Source organism: Cylas formicarius, unplaced genomic scaffold (assembly GCF_029955315.1).
Source record: "Cylas formicarius isolate icCylForm1 unplaced genomic scaffold, icCylForm1.1 PGA_scaffold_3__17_contigs__length_32017465, whole genome shotgun sequence".
NCBI classification, from domain to species: Eukaryota; Metazoa; Arthropoda; class Insecta; order Coleoptera; family Brentidae; genus Cylas; species Cylas formicarius.
Genome location: NW_026844326.1, coordinates 1,880,824 through 1,903,336, shown reverse-complemented (window position 1 = coordinate 1,903,336; position 22,513 = coordinate 1,880,824).

Below are 22,513 nucleotides of genomic sequence, written 5' to 3'. Positions count from 1 at the left end.
TGGGACAAATAATTGGTTTTCGCAATTGATTTACTTAAGATTATAGCCAAAACATGCATTTTCATAACGTAGCGAACTGAAATCTACATTAAAACTGCAGATAACTACTTAAAAATTCACTTCCTTGAATTGATAATAGGTTTTTCTTTGTCATTTTAAACAGATTCCAGTCAAAATCGGCTTCTTCGACTCATATCGTACCTAAAACCGCATCAAAACTGCAAATATCAGTTTAAACTATCATTTTTTGATACAAACAGTTATATATTCATGTCAATATCATTCAAATTCTAGTCAAAATCGGCGTCTTTGGGTATTTTAGTAACGAAAACCTTAATAAACTATTAGATTTCGACGTAAGGCAACCATTCTGAGTCAAATAGTTGCCGATTTCGATGAAATCTTAGTCAGAATCTGCTTTTTCGCCTCTTATTGTACCCAAATCTACCTTAGAAATGCAGATATATACTTAAAACCCCTTCTTTTGGGACAAATAATTGGTTTTCGCCCTTGATTTACAAAAGATTATAGCCAAAACATGCATTTTCATAACTTAGCGAACTGAAATCTACATTAAAACTGCAGATAACTACTTAAAAATTCACTTCCTTGAATTGATAATAGGTTTTTCTTTGTCATTTTAAACAGATTCCAGTCAAAATCGGCTTCTTCGATTCATATCGTATCTAAAACCGCATCAAAACTGCAAATATCAGTTTAAACTATCATTTTTTGATACAAACAGTTATATATTCATGTCAATATCTTTCAAATTCTAGTCAAAATCGGCGTCTTTGGGCATTTTAGTAACGAAAACCTTAATAAACTATTAGATTTCGACGTAAGGCAACCATTCTGAGTCAAATAGTTGCCGATTTCGATAAAATCTTAGTCAGAATCTGCTTTTTCGCCTCTTATTGTACCCAAATCTACCTTAGAAATGCAGATACATACTTAAAACACCTTCTTTTGGGACAAATAATTGGTTTTCGCCCTTGATTTACGGAAGATTATAGCCAAAACATGCATTTTCATAACTTAGCGAACTGAAATCTACATTAAAACTGCAGATAACTACTTAAAAATTCACTTCCTTGAATTGATAATAGGTTTTTCTTTGTCATTTTAAACAGATTCCAGCCAAAATCGGCTTCTTCGACTCATATCGTACCTAAAACCGCATCAAAACTGCAAATATCAGTTTAAACTATCATTTTTTGATACAGTTATATATTCATGTCAATATCTTTCAAATTCTAGTCAAAATCGGCGTCTTTGGGCATTTTAGTAACGAAAACCTTAATAAACTATTAGATTTCGACGTAAGGCAACCTTTCTGAGTCAAATAGTTGCCGATTTCGATAAAATCTTAGTCAGAATCTGCTTTTTCGCCTCTTATTGTACCCAAATCTACCCTAGAAATGCAGATATATACTAAAAACACCTTCTTTTGGGACAAATAATTGGTTTTCGCCCTTGATTTACTTAAGATTATAGCCAAAACATGCATTTTCATAACGTAGCGAACTGAAATCTACATTAAAACTGCAGATAACTACTTAAAAATTCACTTCCTTGAATTGATAATAGGTTTTTCTTTGTCATTTTAAACAGATTCCAGTCAAAATCGGCTTCTTCGACTCATATCGTACCTAAAACCGCATCAAAACTGCAAATATCAGTTTAAACTATCATTTTTTGATGCAAACAGTTATATATTCATGTCAATATCATTCAAATTCTAGTCAAAATCGGCGTCTTTGGGCATTTTAGTAACGAAAACCTTAATAAACTATTAGATTTCGACGTAAGGCAACCAATCTGAGTCAAATAGTTGCCGATTTCGATAAAATCTTAGTCAGAATCTGCTTTTTCGCCTCTTATTGTACCCAAATCTACCTTAGAAATGCAGATATATACTTAAAACACCTTCTTTTGGGACAAATAATTGGTTTTCGCCCTTGATTTACAAAAGATTATAGCCAAAACATGCATTTTCATAACTTAGCGAACTGAAATCTACATTAAAACTGCAGATAACTACTTAAAAATTCACTTCCTTGAATTGATAATAGGTTTTTCTTTGTCATTTTAAACAGATTCCAGTCAAAATCGGCTTCTTCGACTCATATCGTACCTAAAACCGCATCAAAACTGCAAATATTAGTTTAAACTATCATTTTTTGATACAAACAGTTATATATTCATGTCAACATCTTTCAAATTCTAGTCAAAATCGGCGTCTTTGGGCATTTTAGTAACGAAAACCTTAATAAACTATTAGATTTCGACGTAAGGCAACCATTCTGAGTCAAATAGGTGCCGATTTCGATAAAATCTTAGTCAGAATCTGCTTTTTCGCCTCTTATTGTACCCAAATCTACCTTAGAAATGCAGATATATACTTAAAACACCTTCTTTTGGGACAAATAATTGGTTTTCGCCCTTGATTTACAAAAGATTATAGCCAAAACATGCATTTTCATAACTTAGCGAACTGAAATCTACATTAAAACTGCAGATAACTACTTAAAAATTCACTTCCTTGAATTGATAATAGGTTTTTCTTTGTCATTTTAAACAGATTCCAGTCAAAATCGGCTTCTTCGATTCATATCGTATCTAAAACCGCATCAAAACTGCAAATATCAGTTTAAACTATCATTTTTTGATACAAACAGTTATATATTCATGTCAATATCTTTCAAATTCTAGTCAAAATCGGCGTCTTTGGGCATTTTAGTAACGAAAACCTTAATAAACTATTAGATTTCGACGTAAGGCAACCATTCTGGGTCAAATAGTTGCCGATTTCGATAAAATCTTACTCAGAATCTGCTTTTTCGCCTCTTATTGTACCCAAATCTACCTTAGAAATGCAGATACATACTTAAAACACCTTCTTTTGGGACAAATAATTGGTTTTCGCCCTTGATTTACGGAAGATTATAGCCAAAACATGCATTTTCATAACTTAGCGAACTGAAATCTACATTAAAACTGCAGATAACTACTTAAAAATTCACTTCCTTGAATTGATAATAGGTTTTTCTTTGTCATTTTTAACAGATTCCAGCCAAAATCGGCTTCTTCGACTCATATCGTACCTAAAACCGCATCAAAACTGCAAATATCAGTTTAAACTATCATTTTTTGATACAGTTATATATTCATGTCAATATCTTTCAAATTCTAGTCAAAATCGGCGTCTTTGGGCATTTTAGTAACGAAAACCTTAATAAACTATTAGATTTCGACGTAAGGCAACCATTCTGAGTCAAATAGTTGCCGATTTCGATAAAATCTTAGTCAGAATCTGCTTTTTCGCCTCTTATTGTACCCAAATCTACCTTAGAAATGCAGATATATACTTAAAACACCTTCTTTTGGGACAAATAATTGGTTTTCGCCCTTGATTTACGGAAGATTATAGCCAAAACATGCATTTTCATAACTTAGCGAACTGAAATCTACATTAAAACTGCAGATAACTGATAATAGGTTTTTCTTTGTCATTTTAAACAGATTCCAGTCAAAATCGGCTTCTTCGACTCATATCGTACCTAAAACCGCATCAAAACTGCAAATATCAGTTTAAACTATCATTTTTTGATACAAACAGTTATACATTCATGTCAATATCTTTCAAATTCTAGTCAAAATCGGCGTCTTTGGGCATTTTAGTAACGAAAACCTTAATAAACTATTAGATTTCGACGTAATGCAACCATTCTGAGTCAAATAGTTGCCGATTTCGATAAAATCTTAGTCAGAATCTGCTTTTTCGCCTCTTATTGTACCCAAATCTACCTTAGAAATGCAGATATATTCTTAGAACACCTTCTTTTGGGACAAATAATTGGTTTTCGCCCTTGATTTACGGAAGATTATAGCCAAAACATGCATTTTCATAACTTAGCGAACTGAAATCTACATTAAAACTGCAGATAACTACTTAAAAATTCACTTCCTTGAATTGATAATAGGTTTTTCCTTGTCATTTTAAACAGATTCCAGCCACAATCGGCTTCTTCGACTCATATCGTACCTAAAACCGCATCAAAACTGCAAATATCAGTTTAAACTATCATTTTTTGATACAGTTATATATTCATGTCAATATCTTTCAAATTCTAGTCAAAATCGGCGTCTTTGGGCATTTTAGTAACGAAAACCTTAATAAACTATTAGATTTCGACGTAAGGCAACCATTCAGAGTCAAATAGTTGCCGATTTCGATAAAATCTTAGTCAGAATCTGCTTTTTCGCCTCTTATTGTACCCAAATCTACCTTAGAAATGCAGATATATACTTAAAACACCTTCTTTTGGGACAAATAATTGGTTTTCGCCCTTGATTTACGGAAGATTATAGCCAAAACATGCATTTTCATAACTTAGCGAACTGAAATCTACATTAAAACTGCAGATAACTGATAATAGGTTTTTCTTTGTCATTTTAAACAGATTCCAGTCAAAATCGGCTTCTTCGACTCATATCGTACCTAAAACCGCATCAAAACTGCAAATATCAGTTTAAACTATCATTTTTTGATACAAACAGTTATATATTCATGTCAATATCTTTCAAATTCTAGTCAAAATCGGCGTCTTTGGGCATTTTAGTAACGAAAACCTTAATAAACTATTAGATTTCGACGTAATGCAACCATTCTGAGTCAAATAGTTGCCGATTTCGATAAAATCTTAGTCAGAATCTGCTTTTTCGCCTCTTATTGTACCCAAATCTACCTTAGAAATGCAGATATATTCTTAGAACACCTTCTTTTGGGACAAATAATTGGTTTTCGCCCTTGATTTACGGAAGATTATAGCCAAAACATGCATTTTCATAACTTAGCGAACTGAAATCTACATTAAAACTGCAGATAACTACTTAAAAATTCACTTCCTTGAATTGATAATAGGTTTTTCTTTGTCATTTTAAACAGATTCCAGTCAAAATCGGCTTCTTCGATTCATATCGTATCTAAAACCGCATCAAAACTGCAAATGTCAGTTTAAACTATCATTTTTTGATACAAACAGTTATATATTCATGTCAATATCTTTCAAATTCTAGTCAAAATCGGCGTCTTTGGGCATTTTAGTAACGAAAACCTTAATAAACTATTAGATTTCGACGTAAGGCAACCTTTCTGAGTCAAATAGTTGCCGATTTCGATAAAATCTTAGTCAGAATCTGCTTTTTCGCCTCTTATTGTACCCAAATCTACCTTAGAAATGCAGATATATACTTAAAACCCCTTCTTTTGGGACAAATAATTGGTTTTCGCCCTTGATTTACAAAAGTTTATAGCCAAAACATGCATTTTCATAACTTAGCGAACTGAAATCTACATTAAAACTGCAGATAACTACTTAAAAATTCACTTCCTTGAATTGATAATAGGTTTTTCTTTGTCATTTTAAACAGATTCCAGTCAAAATCGGCTTCTTCGATTCATTTCGTATCTAAAACCGCATCAAAACTGCAAATATCAGTTTAAACTATCATTTTTTGATACAAACAGTTATATATTCATGTCAATATCTTTCAAATTCTAGTCAAAATCGGCGTCTTTGGGCATTTTAGTAACGAAAACCTTAATAAACTATTAGATTTCGACGTAAGGCAACCATTCTGAGTCAAATAGTTGCCGATTTCGATAAAATCTTAGTCAGAATCTGCTTTTTCGCCTCTTATTGTACCCAAATCTACCTTAGAAATGCAGATACATGCTTAAAACACCTTCTTTTGGGACAAATAATTGGTTTTCGCCCTTGATTTACGGAAGATTATAGCCAAAACATGCATTTTCATAACTTAGCGAACTGAAATCTACATTAAAACTGCAGATAACTACTTAAAAATTCACTTCCTTGAATTGATAATAGGTTTTTCTTTGTCATTTTAAACAGATTCCAGCCAAAATCGGCTTCTTCGACTCATATCGTACCTAAAACCGCATCAAAACTGCAAATATCAGTTTAAACTATCATTTTTTGATACAGTTATATATTCATGTCAATATCTTTCAAATTCTAGTCAAAATCGGCGTCTTTGGGCATTTTAGTAACGAAAACCTTAATAAACTATTAGATTTCGACGTAAGGCAACCTTTCTGAGTCAAATAGTTGCCGATTTCGATAAAATCTTAGTCAGAATCTGCTTTTTCGCCTCTTATTGTACCCAAATCTACCCTAGAAATGCAGATATATACTAAAAACACCTTCTTTTGGGACAAATAATTGGTTTTCGCCCTTGATTTACTTAACATTATAGCCAAAACATGCATTTTCATAACGTAGCGAACTGAAATCTACATTAAAACTGCAGATAACTACTTAAAAATTCACTTCCTTGAATTGATAATAGGTTTTTCTTTGTCATTTTAAACAGATTCCAGTCAAAATCGGCTTCTTCGACTCATATCGTACCTAAAACCGCATCAAAACTGCAAATATCAGTTTAAACTATCATTTTTTGATACAGTTATATATTCATGTCAATATCTTTCAAATTCTAGTCAAAATCGGCGTCTTTGGGCATTTTAGTAACGAAAACCTTAATAAACTATTAGATTTCGACGTAAGGCAACCTTTCTGAGTCAAATAGTTGCCGATTTCGATAAAATCTTAGTCAGAATCTGCTTTTTCGCCTCTTATTGTACCCAAATCTACCCTAGAAATGCAGATATATACTAAAAACACCTTCTTTTGGGACAAATAATTGGTTTTCGCCCTTGATTTACTTAAGATTATAGCCAAAACATGCATTTTCATAACGTAGCGAACTGAAATCTACATTAAAACTGCAGATAACTACTTAAAAATTCACTTCCTTGAATTGATAATAGGTTTTTCTTTGTCATTTTAAACAGATTCCAGTCAAAATCGGCTTCTTCGACTCATATCGTACCTAAAACCGCATCAAAACTGCAAATATCAGTTTAAACTATCATTTTTTGATACAGTTATATATTCATGTCAATATCTTTCAAATTCTAGTCAAAATCGGCGTCTTTGGGCATTTTAGTAACGAAAACCTTAATAAACTATTAGATTTCGACGTAAGGCAACCTTTCTGAGTCAAATAGTTGCCGATTTCGATAAAATCTTAGTCAGAATCTGCTTTTTCGCCTCTTATTGTACCCAAATCTACCCTAGAAATGCAGATATATACTAAAAACACCTTCTTTTGGGACAAATAATTGGTTTTCGCCCTTGATTTACTTAAGATTATAGCCAAAACATGCATTTTCATAACGTAGCGAACTGAAATCTACATTAAAACTGCAGATAACTACTTAAAAATTCACTTCCTTGAATTGATAATAGGTTTTTCTTTGTCATTTTAAACAGATTCCAGTCAAAATCGGCTTCTTCGACTCATATCGTACCTAAAACCGCATCAAAACTGCAAATATTAGTTTAAACTATCATTTTTTGATACAAACAGTTATATATTCATGTCAATATCTTTCAAATTCTAGTCAAAATCGGCGTCTTTGGGCATTTTAGTAACGAAAACCTTAATAAACTATTAGATTTCGACGTAAGGCAACCAATCTGAGTCAAATAGTTGCCGATTTCGATAAAATCTTAGTCAGAATCTGCTTTTTCGCCTCTTATTGTACCCAAATCTACCTTAGAAATGCAGATATATACTTAAAACACCTTCTTTTGGGACAAATAATTGGTTTTCGCCCTTGATTTACAAAAGATTATAGCCAAAACATGCATTTTCATAACTTAGCGAACTGAAATCTACATTAAAACTGCAGATAACTACTTAAAAATTCACTTCCTTGAATTGATAATAGGTTTTTCTTTGTCATTTTAAACAGATTCCAGTCAAAATCGGCTTCTTCGACTCATATCGTACCTAAAACCGCATCAAAACTGCAAATATTAGTTTAAACTATCATTTTTTGATACAAACAGTTATATATTCATGTCAATATCTTTCAAATTCTAGTCAAAATCGGCGTCTTTGGGCATTTTAGTAACGAAAACCTTAATAAACTATTAGATTTCGACGTAAGGCAACCATTCTGAGTCAAATAGTTGCCGATTTCGATAAAATCTTAGTCAGAATCTGCTTTTTCGCCTCTTATTGTACCCAAATCTACCTTAGAAATGCAGATATATACTTAAAACACCTTCTTTTGGGACAAATAATTGGTTTTCGCCCTTGATTTACAAAAGATTATAGCCAAAACATGCATTTTCATAACTTAGCGAACTCAAATCTACATTAAAACTGCAGATAACTACTTAAAAATTCACTTCCTTGAATTGATAATAGGTTTTTCTTTGTCATTTTAAACAGATTCCAGTCAAAATCGGCTTCTTCGATTCATATCGTATCTAAAACCGCATCAAAACTGCAAATATCAGTTTAAACTATCATTTTTTGATACAAACAGTTATATATTCATGTCAATATCTTTCAAAGTCTAGTCAAAATCGGCGTCTTTGGGCATTTTAGTAACGAAAACCTTAATAAACTATTAGATTTCGACGTAAGGCAACCATTCTGAGTCAAATAGTTGCCGATTTCGATAAAATCTTAGTCAGAATCTGCTTTTTCGCCTCTTATTGTACCCAAATCTACCTTAGAAATGCAGATACATACTTAAAACACCTTCTTTTGGGACAAATAATTGGTTTTCGCCCTTGATTTACGGAAGATTATAGCCAAAACATGCATTTTCATAACTTAGCGAACTGAAATCTACATTAAAACTGCAGATAACTACTTAAAAATTCACTTCCTTGAATTGATAATAGGTTTTTCTTTGTCATTTTAAACAGATTCCAGCCAAAATCGGCTTCTTCGACTCATATCGTACCTAAAACCGCATCAAAACTGCAAATATCAGTTTAAACTATCATTTTTTGATACAGTTATATATTCATGTCAATATCTTTCAAATTCTAGTCAAAATCGGCGTCTTTGGGCATTTTAGTAACGAAAACCTTAATAAACTATTAGATTTCGACGTAAGGCAACCATTCTGAGTCAAATAGTTGCCGATTTCGATAAAATCTTAGTCAGAATCTGCTTTTTCGCCTCTTATTGTACCCAAATCTACCTTAGAAATGCAGATATATACTTAAAACACCTTCTTTTGGGACAAATAATTGGTTTTCGCCCTTGATTTACGGAAGATTATAGCCAAAACATGCATTTTCATAACTTAGCGAACTGAAATCTACATTAAAACTGCAGATAACTGATAATAGGTTTTTCTTTGTCATTTTAAACAGATTCCAGTCAAAATCGGCTTCTTCGACTCATATCGTACCTAAAACCGCATCAAAACTGCAAATATCAGTTTAAACTATCATTTTTTGATACAAACAGTTATATATTCATGTCAATATCTTTCAAATTCTAGTCAAAATCGGCGTCTTTGGGCATTTTAGTAACGAAAACCTTAATAAACTATTAGATTTCGACGTAATGCAACCATTCTGAGTCAAATAGTTGCCGATTTCGATAAAATCTTAGTCAGAATCTGCTTTTTCGCCTCTTATTGTACCCAAATCTACCTTAGAAATGCAGATATATTCTTAGAACACCTTCTTTTGGGACAAATAATTGGTTTTCGCCCTTGATTTACGGAAGATTATAGCCAAAACATGCATTTTCATAACTTAGCGAACTGAAATCTACATTAAAACTGCAGATAACTAATTAAAAATTCACTTCCTTGAATTGATAATAGGTTTTTCTTTGTCATTTTAAACAGATTCCAGCCACAATCGGCTTCTTCGACTCATATCGTACCTAAAACCGCATCAAAACTGCAAATATCAGTTTAAACTATCATTTTTTGATACAGTTATATATTCATGTCAATATCTTTCAAATTCTAGTCAAAATCGGCGTCTTTGGGCATTTTAGTAACGAAAACCTTAATAAACTATTAGATTTCGACGTAAGGCAACCATTCTGAGTCAAATAGTTGCCGATTTCGATAAAATCTTAGTCAGAATCTGCTTTTTCGCCTCTTATTGTACCCAAATCTACCTTAGAAATGCAGATATATACTTAAAACACCTTCTTTTGGGACAAATAATTGGTTTTCGCCCTTGATTTACGGAAGATTATAGCCAAAACATGCATTTTCATAACTTAGCGAACTGAAATCTACATTAAAACTGCAGATAACTGATAATAGGTTTTTCTTTGTCATTTTAAACAGATTCCAGTCAAAATCGGCTTCTTCGACTCATATCGTACCTAAAACCGCATCAAAACTGCAAATATCAGTTTAAACTATCATTTTTTGATACAAACAGTTATATATTCATGTCAATATCTTTCAAATTCTAGTCAAAATCGGCGTCTTTGGGCATTTTAGTAACGAAAACCTTAATAAACTATTAGATTTCGACGTAATGCAACCATTCTGAGTCAAATAGTTGCCGATTTCGATAAAATCTTAGTCAGAATCTGCTTTTTCGCCTCTTATTGTACCCAAATCTACCTTAGAAATGCAGATATATACTTAAAACACCTTCTTTTGGGACAAATAATTGGTTTTCGCCCTTGATTTACGGAAGATTATAGCCAAAACATGCATTTTCATAACTTAGCGAACTGCTAGTGAACTAACTACTTAAAAATTCACTTCCTTGAATTGATAATAGGTTTTTCTTTGTCATTTTAAAAAGATTCCAGTCAAAATCGGCTTCTTCGATTCATATCGTATCAAACCGCATCAAAACTGCAAATATCAGTTTAAACTATCATTTTTTGATACAAACAGTTATATATTCATGTCAATATCTTTCAAATTCTAGTAAATTTTAGTAACGAAAACCTTAATAAACTATTAGATTTCGACGTAAGGCAACCATTCTGAGTCAAATAGTTGCCGATTTCGATAAAATCTTAGTCAGAATCTGCTTTTTCGCCTCTTATTGTACCCAAATCTACCTTAGAAATGCAGATATATACTAAAAACACCTTCTTTTGGGACAAATAATTGTACCCAAATCTACCTTAGAAATGCAGATATATACTTAAAACACCTTCTTTTGGGACAAATAATTGGTTTTCGCCCTTGATTTACAAAAGATTATAGCCAAAACATGCATTTTCATAACTTAGCGAACTGAAATCTACATTAAAACTGCAGATAACTACTTAAAAATTCACTTCCTTGAATTGATAATAGGTTTTTCTTTGTCATTTTAAACAGATTCCAGTCAAAATCGGCTTCTTCGATTCATATCGTATCTAAAACCGCATCAAAACTGCAAATATCAGTTTAAACTATCATTTTTTGATACAAACAGTTATATATTCATGTCAATATCTTTCAAATTCTAGTTAAAATCGGCGTCTTTGGGCATTTTAGTAACGAAAACCTTAATAAACTATTAGATTTCGACGTAAGGCAACCATTCTGAGTCAAATAGTTGCCGATTTCGATAAAATCTTAGTCAGAATCTGCTTTTTCGCCTCTTATTGTACCCAAATCTACCTTAGAAATGCAGATACATACTTAAAACACCTTCTTTTGGGACAAATAATTGGTTTTCGCCCTTGATTTACGGAAGATTATAGCCAAAACATGCATTTTCATAACTTAGCGAACTGAAATCTACATTAAAACTGCAGATAACTACTTAAAAATTCACTTCCTTGAATTGATAATAGGTTTTTCTTTGTCATTTTAAACAGATTCCAGCCAAAATCGGCTTCTTCGACTCATATCGTACCTAAAACCGCATCAAAACTGCAAATATCAGTTTAAACTATCATTTTTTGATACAGTTATATATTCATGTCAATATCTTTCAAATTCTAGTCAAAATCGGCGTCTTTGGGCATTTTAGTAACGAAAACCTTAATAAACTATTAGATTTCGACGTAATGCAACCATTCTGAGTCAAATAGTTGCCGATTTCGATAAAATCTTAGTCAGAATCTGCTTTTTCGCCTCTTATTGTACCCAAATCTACCTTAGAAATGCAGATATGTTCTTAGAACACCTTCTTTTGGGACAAATAATTGGTTTTCGCCCTTGATTTACGGAAGATTATAGCCAAAACATGCATTTTCATAACTTAGCGAACTGAAATCTACATTAAAACTGCAGATAATTACTTAAAAATTCACTTCCTTGAATTGATAATAGGTTTTTCTTTGTCATTTTAAACAGATTCCAGTCAAAATCGGCTTCTTCGATTCATATCGTATCTAAAACCGCATCAAAACTGCAAATGTCAGTTTAAACTATCATTTTTTGATACAAACAGTTATATATTCATGTCAATATCTTTCAAATTCTAGTCAAAATCGGCGTCTTTGGGCATTTTAGTAACGAAAACCTTAATAAACTATTAGATTTCGACGTAAGGCAACCTTTCTGAGTCAAATAGTTGCCGATTTCGATAAAATCTTAGTCAGAATCTGCTTTTTCGCCTCTTATTGTACCCAAATCTACCTTAGAAATGCAGATATATACTTAAAACACCTTCTTTTGGGACAAATAATTGGTTTTCGCCCTTGATTTACGGAAGATTATAGCCAAAACATGCATTTTCATAACTTAGCGAACTTATTTGTCCCAAAAGAAGGTGTTTTAAGAATATATCTACATTTCTAAGGTAGATTTGGGTACAATAAGAGGCGAAAAAGCAGATTCTGACTAAGATTTTATCGAAATCAGCAACTATTTGACTCAGAATGGTTGCCTTACGTCGAAATCTAATAGTTTATTAAGGTTTTCGTTACTAAAATACCCAAAGACGCCGATTTTGACTAGAATTTGAAAGATATTGACATGAATATATAACTGTTTGTATCAAAAAACGATAGTTTAAACTGATATTTGCAGTTTTGATGCGGTTTTAGGTACGATATGAGTCGAAGAAGCCGATTTTGACTGGAATCTGTTTAAAATGACAAAGAAAAACCTATTATCAATTCAAGGAAGTGAATTTTTAAGTAGTTATCTGCAGTTTTAATGTAGATTTCAGTTCGCTAAGTTATGAAAATGCATGTTTTGGCTATAATCTTCCGTAAATCAAGGGCGAAAACCAATTATTTGTCCCAAAAGAAGGTGTTTTAAGTATAAATCTGCATTTCTAAGGTAGATTTGGGTACAATAAGAGGCGAAAAAGCAGATTCTGACTAGGATTTTATCGAAATCGGCAACTATTTGACTCAGAAAGGTTGCCTTACGTCGAAATCTAATAGTTTATTAAGGTTTTCGTTACTAAAATGCCCAAAGACGCCGATTTTGACTAGAATTTGAAAGATATTGACATGAATATATAACTGTTTGTATCAAAAAATGATAGTTTAAACTGATATTTGCAGTTTTGATGCGGTTTTAGATACGATATGAGTCGAAGAAGCCGATTTTGACTGGAATCTGTTTAAAATGACAAAGAAAAACCTATTATCAATTCAAGGAAGTGAATTTTTAAGTAGTTATCTGCAGTTTTAATGTAGATATCAGTTCGCTAAGTTATGAAAATGCATGTTTTGGCTATAATCTTCCGTAAATCAAGGGCGAAAACCAATTATTTTGACTAGAATTTGAAAGATATTGACATGAATATATAACAGTTTGTATCAAAAAATGATAGTTTAAACTGATATTTGCAGTTTTGATGCGGTTTTAGGTACGATATGAGTCGAAGAAGCCGATTTTGACTGGAATCTGTTTAAAATGACAAAGAAAAACATATTATCAATTCAAGGAAGTGAATTTTTAAGTAGTTATCTGCAGTTTTAATGAAGATTTCTGTTCGCTAAGTTATGAAAATGCATGTTTTGGCTATAATCTTCCGTAAATCAAGGGCGAAAACCAATTATTTGTCCCAAAAGAAGGTGTTCTAAGTATATATCTGCATTTCTAAGGTAGATTTGGTTACAATAAGAGGCGAAAAAGCAGATTCTGACTAAGATTTTATCGAAATCAGCAACTATTTGACTCAGAATGGTTGCCTTACGTCGAAATCTAATAGTTTATTAAGGTTTTCGTTACTAAAATGCCCAAAGACGCCGATTTTGACTAGAATTTGAAAGATATTGACATGAATATATAACTGTTTGTATCAAAAAATGATAGTTTAAACTGATATTTGCAGTTTTGATGCGGTTTTAGATACGATATGAGTCGAAGAAGCCGATTTTGACTGGAATCTGTTTAAAATGACAAAGAAATACCTATTATCAATTCAAGAAAGTGAATTTTTAAGTAGTTATCTGCAGTTTTAATGTAGATTTCAGTTCGCTAAGTTATGAAAATGTATGTTTTGGCTATAATTTTCCGTAAATCAAGGGCGAAAACCAATTATTTGTCCCAAAAGAAGGTGTTCTAAGTATATATCTGCATTTCTAAGGTAGATTTGGGTACAATAAGAGGCGAAAAAGCAGATTCTGACTAAGATTTTATCGAAATCAGCAACTATTTGACTCAGAATGGTTGCCTTACGTCGAAATCTAATAGTTTATTAAGGTTTTCGTTACTAAAATGCCCAAAGACGCCGATTTTGACTAGAATTTGAAAGATATTGACATGAATATATAACTGTTTGTATCAAAAAATGATATTTTAAACTGATATTTGCAGTTTTGATGAGGTTTTAGATACGATATGAATCGAAGAAGCCGATTTTGACTGGAATCTGTTTAAAATGACAAAGAAAAACCTATTATCAATTCAAGGAAGTGAATTTTTAAGTAGTTATCTGCAGTTTTAATGTAGATTTCAGTTCGCTAAGTTATGAAAATGCATGTTTTGGCTATAATCTTCCGTAAATCAAGGGCGAAAACCAATTATTTGTCCCAAAAGAAGGTGTTCTAAGTATATATCTGCATTTCTAAGGTAGATTTGGATACAATAATAGGCGAAAAAGCAGATTCTGACTAAGATTTTATCGAAATCGGCAACTATTTGACTCAGAATGGTTGCCTTAGGTCGAAATCTAATAGTTTATTAAGGTTTTCGTTACTAAAATGCCCAAAGACGCCGATTTTGATTAGAATTTGAAAGATATTGACATGAATATATAACTGTTTGTATCAAAAACTGATAGTTTAAACTGATATTTGCAGTTTTGATGCGGTTTTAGGTACGATATGAGTCGTAGAAGCCGATTTTGACTGGAATCTGTTTAAAATGACAAAGAAAAACCTATTATCAATTCAAGGAAGTGAATTTTTAAGTAGTTATCTGCAGTTTTAATGAAGATTTCTGTTCGCTATGTTATGAAAATGCATGTTTTGGCTATAATCTTCCGTAAATCAAGGGCGAAAACCAATTATTTGTCCCAAAAGAAAGTGTTCTAAGTATATATCTGCATTTCTAAGGTAGATTTGGTTACAATAAGAGGCGAAAAAGCAGATTCTGACTAAGATTTTATCGAAATCAGCAACTATTTGACTCAGAGTGGTTGCCTTACGTCGAAATCTAATAGTTTATTAAGGTTTTCGTTACTAAAATGCCCAAAGACGCCGATTTTGACTAGAATTTGAAAGATATTGACATGAATATATAACTGTTTGTATCAAAAAATGATAGTTTAAACTGATATTTGCAGTTTTGATGAGGTTTTAGATACGATATGAATCGAAGAAGCCGATTTTGACTGGAATCTGTTTAAAATGACAAAGAAAAACCTATTATCAATTCAAGGAAGTGAATTTTTAAGTAGTTATCTGCAGTTTTAATGTAGATTTCAGTTCGCTAAGTTATGAAAATGCATGTTTTGGCTATAATCTTCCGTAAATCAAGGGCGAAAACCAATTATTTGTCCCAAAAGAAGGTGTTCTAAGTATATATCTGCATTTCTAAGGTAGATTTGGATACAATAAGAGGCGAAAAAGCAGATTCTGACTAAGATTTTATCGAAATCGGCAACTATTTGACTCAGAATGGTTGCCTTACGTCGAAATCTAATAGTTTATTAAGGTTTTCGTTACTAAAATGCCCAAAGACGCCGATTTTGATTAGAATTTGAAAGATATTGACATGAACATATAACTGTTTGTATCAAAAAATGATAGTTTAAACTGATATTTGCAGTTTTGAGGCGGTTTTAGGTACGATATGAGTCGAAGAAGCCGATTTTGACAAAGAAAAACCAATTATCAATTCAAGGAAGTGAATTTTTAAGTAGTTATCTGCAGTTTTAATGAAGATTTCTGTTCGCTATGTTATGAAAATGCATGTTTTGGCTATAATCTTCCGTAAATCAAGGGCGAAAACCAATTATTTGTCCCAAAAGAAGGTGTTCTAAGTATATATCTGCATTTCTAAGGTAGATTTGGTTACAATAAGAGGCGAAAAAGCAGATTCTGACTAAGATTTTATCGAAATCGGCAACTATTTGACTCAGAATGGTTGCCTTACGTCGAAATCTAATAGTTTATTAAGGTTTTCGTTACTAAAATGCCCAAAGACGCCGATTTTGACTAGAATTTGAAAGATATTGACATTGATATTGACTGTTTGTATCAAAAAATGATAGTTTAAACTGATATTTGCAGTTTTGATGCGGTTTTAGGTACGATATGAGTCGAAGAAGTAGATTTTGACTGGAATCTGTTTAAAATGACAAAGAAAAACCTATTATCAATTAAAGAAAGTGAATTTTTAAGTAGTTATCTGCAGTTTTAATGTAGATTTCTGTTCGCTAAGTTATGAAAATGCATGTTTTGGCTATAATCTTCCGTAAATCAAAGGCGAAAACCAATTATTTGTCCCAAAAGAAGGTGTTTTAAGTATATATCTACATTTCTAAGGTAGATGTGGGTACAATAAGAGGCGAAAAAGCAGATTCTGACTAAGATTTTATCGAAATCGGCAACTATTTGACTCAGAATGGTTGCCTTACGTCGAAATCTAATAGTTTATTAAGGTTTTCGTTACTAAAATGCCCAAAGACGCCGATTTTGACTAGAATTTGAAAGATATTGACATGAATATATAACTGTTTGTATCAAAAAATGATAGTTTAAACTGATATTTGCAGTTTTGATGCGGTTTTAGGTACGATATGAGTCGAAGAAGCCGATTTTGACTGGAATCTGTTTAAAATGACAAAGAACAACCTATTATCAATTCAAGGAAGTGAATTTTTAACTAGTTATCTGCAGTTTTAATGTAGATTTCAGTTCGCAAAGTTATGAAAATGCAAGTTTTGGCTATAATCTTCCGTAAATCAAGGGCGAATACCTATTATTTGTCCCAAAAGAAGGTGTTTTAAGTATATATCTGCATTTCTAAGGTAGATTTGGGTACAATAAGAGGCGAAAAAGCAGATTCTGACTAGGATTTTATCGAAATCGGCAACTATTTGACTCAGAAAGGTTGCCTTACGTCGAAATCTAATAGTTTATTAAGTTTTTCGTTACTAAAATGCCCAAAGACGCCGATTTTGACTAGAATTTGAAAGATATTGACATGAATATATAACTGTTTGTATCAAAAAATGATAGTTTAAACTGATATTTGCAGTTTTGATGCGGTTTAAGATACGATATGAGTCGAAGAAGCCGATTTTGACTGGAATCTGTTTAAAATGACCAAGAAAAACCTATTATCAATTCAAGGAAGTGAATTTTTAAGTAGTTATCTGCAGTTTTAATGTAGATTTCAGTTCGCTAAGTTATGAAAATGCATGTTTTGGCTATAATCTTCCGTAAATCAAGGGCGAAAACCAATTATTTGTCCCAAAAGAAGGTGTTCTAAGTATATATCTGCATTTCTAAGGTAGATTTGGTTACAATAAGAGGCGAAAAAGCAGATTCTGACTAAGATTTTATCGAAATCGGCAACTATTTGACTCAGAATGGTTGCCTTACGTCGAAATCTAATAGTTTATTAAGCTTTTCGTTACTAAAATGCCCAAAGACGCCGATTTTGACTAGAATTTGAAAGATATTGACATGAATATATAACTGTTTGTATCAAAAAATGATAGTTTAAACTGATATTTGCAGTTTTGATGCGGTTTTAGATACGATATGAGTCGAAGAAGCCGATTTTGACTGGAATCTGTTTAAAATGACAAAGAAAAACCTATTATCAATTCAAGGAAGTGAATTTTTAAGTAGTTATCTGCAGTTTTAATGTAGATTTCAGTTCGCTAAGTTATGAAAATGCATGTTTTGGCTATAATATTCCGTAAATCAAGGGCGAAAACCAATTATTTGTCCCAAAAGAAGGTGTTTTAAGTATATATCTGCATTTCTAAGGTAGATTTGGGTACAATAAGAGGCGAAAAAGCAGATTCTGACTAGGATTTTATCGAAATCGGCAACTATTTGACTCAGAAATCTAATAGTTTATTAAGGTTTTCGTTACTAAAATGCCGAAAGACGCCGATTTTGACTAGAATTTGAAAGATATTGACATAAATATATAACTGTTTGTATCAAAAAATGATAGTTTAAACTGATATTTGCAGTTTTGATGCGGTTTTAGATACGATATGAATCGAAGAAGCCGATTTTGACTGGAATCTGTTTAAAATGACAAAGAAAAACCTATTATCAATTCAAGGAAGGGAATTTTAAAGTAGTTATCTGCAGTTTTAATGTAGATTTCAGTTCGCTAAGTTATGAAAATGCATGTTTTGGCTATAATCTTCCGTAAATCAAGGGCGAAAACCAATTATTAGTCCCAAAAGAAGGTGTTTTAAGTATATATCTGCATTTCTAAGGTAGATTTGGGTACAATAAGAGGCGAAAAAGCAGATTCTGACTAAGATTTTATCGAAATCGGCAACTATTTGACTCAGAAAGGTTGCCTTACGTCGAAATCTAATAGTTTATTAAGGTTTTCGTTACTAAAATGCCCAAAGACGCCGATTTTGACTAGAATTTGAAAGATATTGACATGAATATATAACTGTTTGTATCAAAAAATGATAGTTTAAACTGATATTTGCAGTTTTGATGAGGTTTTAGATACGATATGAATCGAAGAAGCCGATTTTGACTGGAATCTGTTTAAAATGACAAAGAAAAACCTATTATCAATTCAAGGAAGTGAATTTTTAAGTAGTTATCTGCAGTTTTAATGTAGATTTCTGTTCGCTAAGTTATGAAAATGCATGTTTTGGCTATAATCTTCCGTAAATCAAGGGCGAAAACCAATTATTTGTCCCAAAAGAAGGTGTTTTAAGTATATATCTACATTTCTAAGGTAGATTTGGGTACAATAAGAGGCGAAAAAGCAGATTGTGACTAAGATTTTATCGAAATCGGCAACTATTTGACTCAGAATGGTTGCCTTACGTCGAAATCTAATAGTTTATTAAGGTTTTCGTTACTAAAATGCCCAAAGACGCCGATTTTGACTAGAATTTGAAAGATATTGACATGAATATATAACTGTTTGTATCAAAAAATGATAGTTTAAACTGATATTTGCAGTTTTGATGAGGTTTTAGTTACCATATGAATCGAAGAAGCCGATTTTGACTGGAATCTGTTTAAAATGACAAAGAAAAACCTATTATCAATTCAAGGAAGTGAATTTTTAAGTAGTTATCTGCAGTTTTAATGTAGATTTCAGTTCGCTAAGTTATGCAAATGCATGTTTTGGCTATAATCTTCCGTAAATCAAGGTCGAAAACCAATTATTTGTCCCAAAAGAAGGTGTTCTAAGTATATATCTGCATTTCTAAGGTAGATTTGGTTACAATAAGAGGCGAAAAAGCAGATTCTGACTAAGATTTTATCGAAATCGGCAACTATCTGACTCAGAATGGTTGCCTTACGTCGAAATCTAATAGTTTATTAAGGTTTTCGTTACTAAAATGCCCAAAAACGCCGATTTTGACTAGAATTTGAAAGATATTGACATGAATATATAACTGTTTGTATCAAAAAATGATAGTTTAAACTGATATTTGCAGTTTTGATGCGGTTTTAGGTACGATATGAGTCGAAGAAGCCGATTTTGACTGGAATCTGTTTAAAATGACAAAGAAAAACCTATTATCAATTCAAGGAAGTGAATTTTTAAGTAGTTATCTGCAGTTTTAATGTAGATTTCTGTTCGCTAAGTTATGAAAATGCATGTTTTGGCTATAATCTTCCGTAAATCAAGGGCGAAAACCAATTATTTGTCCCAAAAGAAGGTGTTTTAAGTATATATCTACATTTCTAAGGTAGATTTGGGTACAATAAGAGGCGAAAAAGCAGATTCTGACTAAGATTTTATCGAAATCGGCAACTATTTGACTCAGAATGGTTGCCTTACGTCGAAATCTAATAGTTTATTAAGGTTTTCGTTACTAAAATGCCCAAAGACGCCGATTTTGACTAGAATTTGAAAGATATTGACATGAATATATAACTGTTTGTATCAAAAAATGATAGTTTAAACTGATATTTGCAGTTTTGATGCGGTTTTAGGTACGATATGAGTCGAAGAAGCCGATTTTGACTGGAATCTGTTTAAAATGACAAAGAAAAACCTATTATCAATTCAAGGAAGTGAATTTTTAAGTAGTTATCTGCAGTTTTAATGTAGATTTCTGTTCGCTAAGTTATGAAAATGCATGTTTTGGCTATAATCTTCCGTAAATCAAGGGCGAAAACCAATTATTTGTCCCAAAAGAAGGTGTTTTAAGTATATATCTACATTTCTAAGGTAGATTTGGGTACAATAAATGATAGTTTAAACTGATATTTGCAGTTTTGATGCGGTTTTAGGTACGATATGAGTCGAAGAAGCCGATTTTGACTGGAATCTGTTTAAAATGACAAAGAAAAACCTATTATCAATTCAAGGAAGTGAATTTTTAAGTAGTTATCTGCAGTTTTAATGTAGATTTCTGTTCGCTAAGTTATGAAAATGCATGTTTTGGCTATAATCTTCCGTAAATCAAGGGCGAAAACCAATTATTTGTCCCAAAAGAAGGTGTTTTAAGTATATATCTACATTTCTAAGGTAGATTTGGGTACAATAAGAGGCGAAAAAGCAGATTCTGACTAAGATTTTATCGAAATCGGCAACTATTTGACTCAGAATGGTTGCCTTACGTCGAAATCTAATAGTTTATTAAGGTTTTCGTTACTAAAATGCCCAAAGACGCCGATTTTGACTAGAATTTGAAAGATATTGACATGAATATATAACTGTTTGTATCAAAAAATGATAGTTTAAACTGATATTTGCAGTTTTGATGCGGTTTTAGGTACGATATGAGTCGAAGAAGCCGATTTTGACTGGAATCTGTTTAAAATGACAAAGAAAAACCTATTATCAATTCAAGGAAGTGAATTTTTAAGTAGTTATCTGCAGTTTTAATGTAGATTTCTGTTCGCTAAGTTATGAAAATGCATGTTTTGGCTATAATCTTCCGTAAATCAAGGGCGAAAACCAATTATTTGTCCCAAAAGAAGGTGTTTTAAGTATATATCTACATTTCTAAGGTAGATTTGGGTACAATAAGAGGCGAAAAAGCAGATTCTGACTAAGATTTTATCGAAATCGGCAACTATTTGACTCAGAATGGTTGCCTTACGTCGAAATCTAATAGTTTATTAAGGTTTTCGTTACTAAAATGCCCAAAGACGCCGATTTTGACTAGAATTTGAAAGATATTGACATGAATATATAACTGTTTGTATCAAAAAATGAGAGTTTAAACTGATATTTGCAGTTTTGATGCGGTTTTAGGTACGATATGAGTCGAAGAAGCCGATTTTGACTGGAATCTGTTTAAAATGACAAAGAACAACCTATTATCAATTCAAGGAAGTGAATTTTTAAGTAGTTATCTGCAGTTTTAATGTAGATTTCTGTTCGCTAAGTTATGAAAATGCATGTTTTGGCTATAATCTTCCGTAAATCAAGGGCGAAAACCAATTATTTGTCCCAAAAGAAGGTGTTTTAAGTATATATCTACATTTCTAAGGTAGATTTGGGTACAATAAGAGGCGAAAAAGCAGATTCTGACTAAGATTTTATCGAAATCGGCAACTATTTGACTCAGAATGGATGCCTTACGTCGAAATCTAATAGTTTATTAAGGTTTTCGTTACTAAAATGCCCAAAGACGCCGATTTTGACTAGAATTTGAAAGATATTGACATGAATATATAACTGTTTGTATCAAAAAATGATAGTTTAAACTGATATTTGCAGTTTTGATGCGGTTTTAGGTACGATATGAGTCGAAGAAGCCGATTTTGACTGGAATCTGTTTAAAATGACAAAGAAAAACCTATTATCAATTCAAGGAAGTGAATTTTTAAGTAGTTATCTGCAGTTTTAATGTAGATTTCTGTTCGCTAAGTTATGAAAATGCATGTTTTGGCTATAATCTTCCGTAAATCAAGGCGAAAACCAATTATTTGTCCCAAAAGAAGGTGTTTTAAGTATATATCTACATTTCTAAGGTAGATTTGGGTACAATAAGAGGCGAAAAAGCAGATTCTGACTAAGATTTTATCGAAATCGGCAACTATTTCACTCAGAATGGTTGCCTTACGTCGAAATCTAATAGTTTATTAA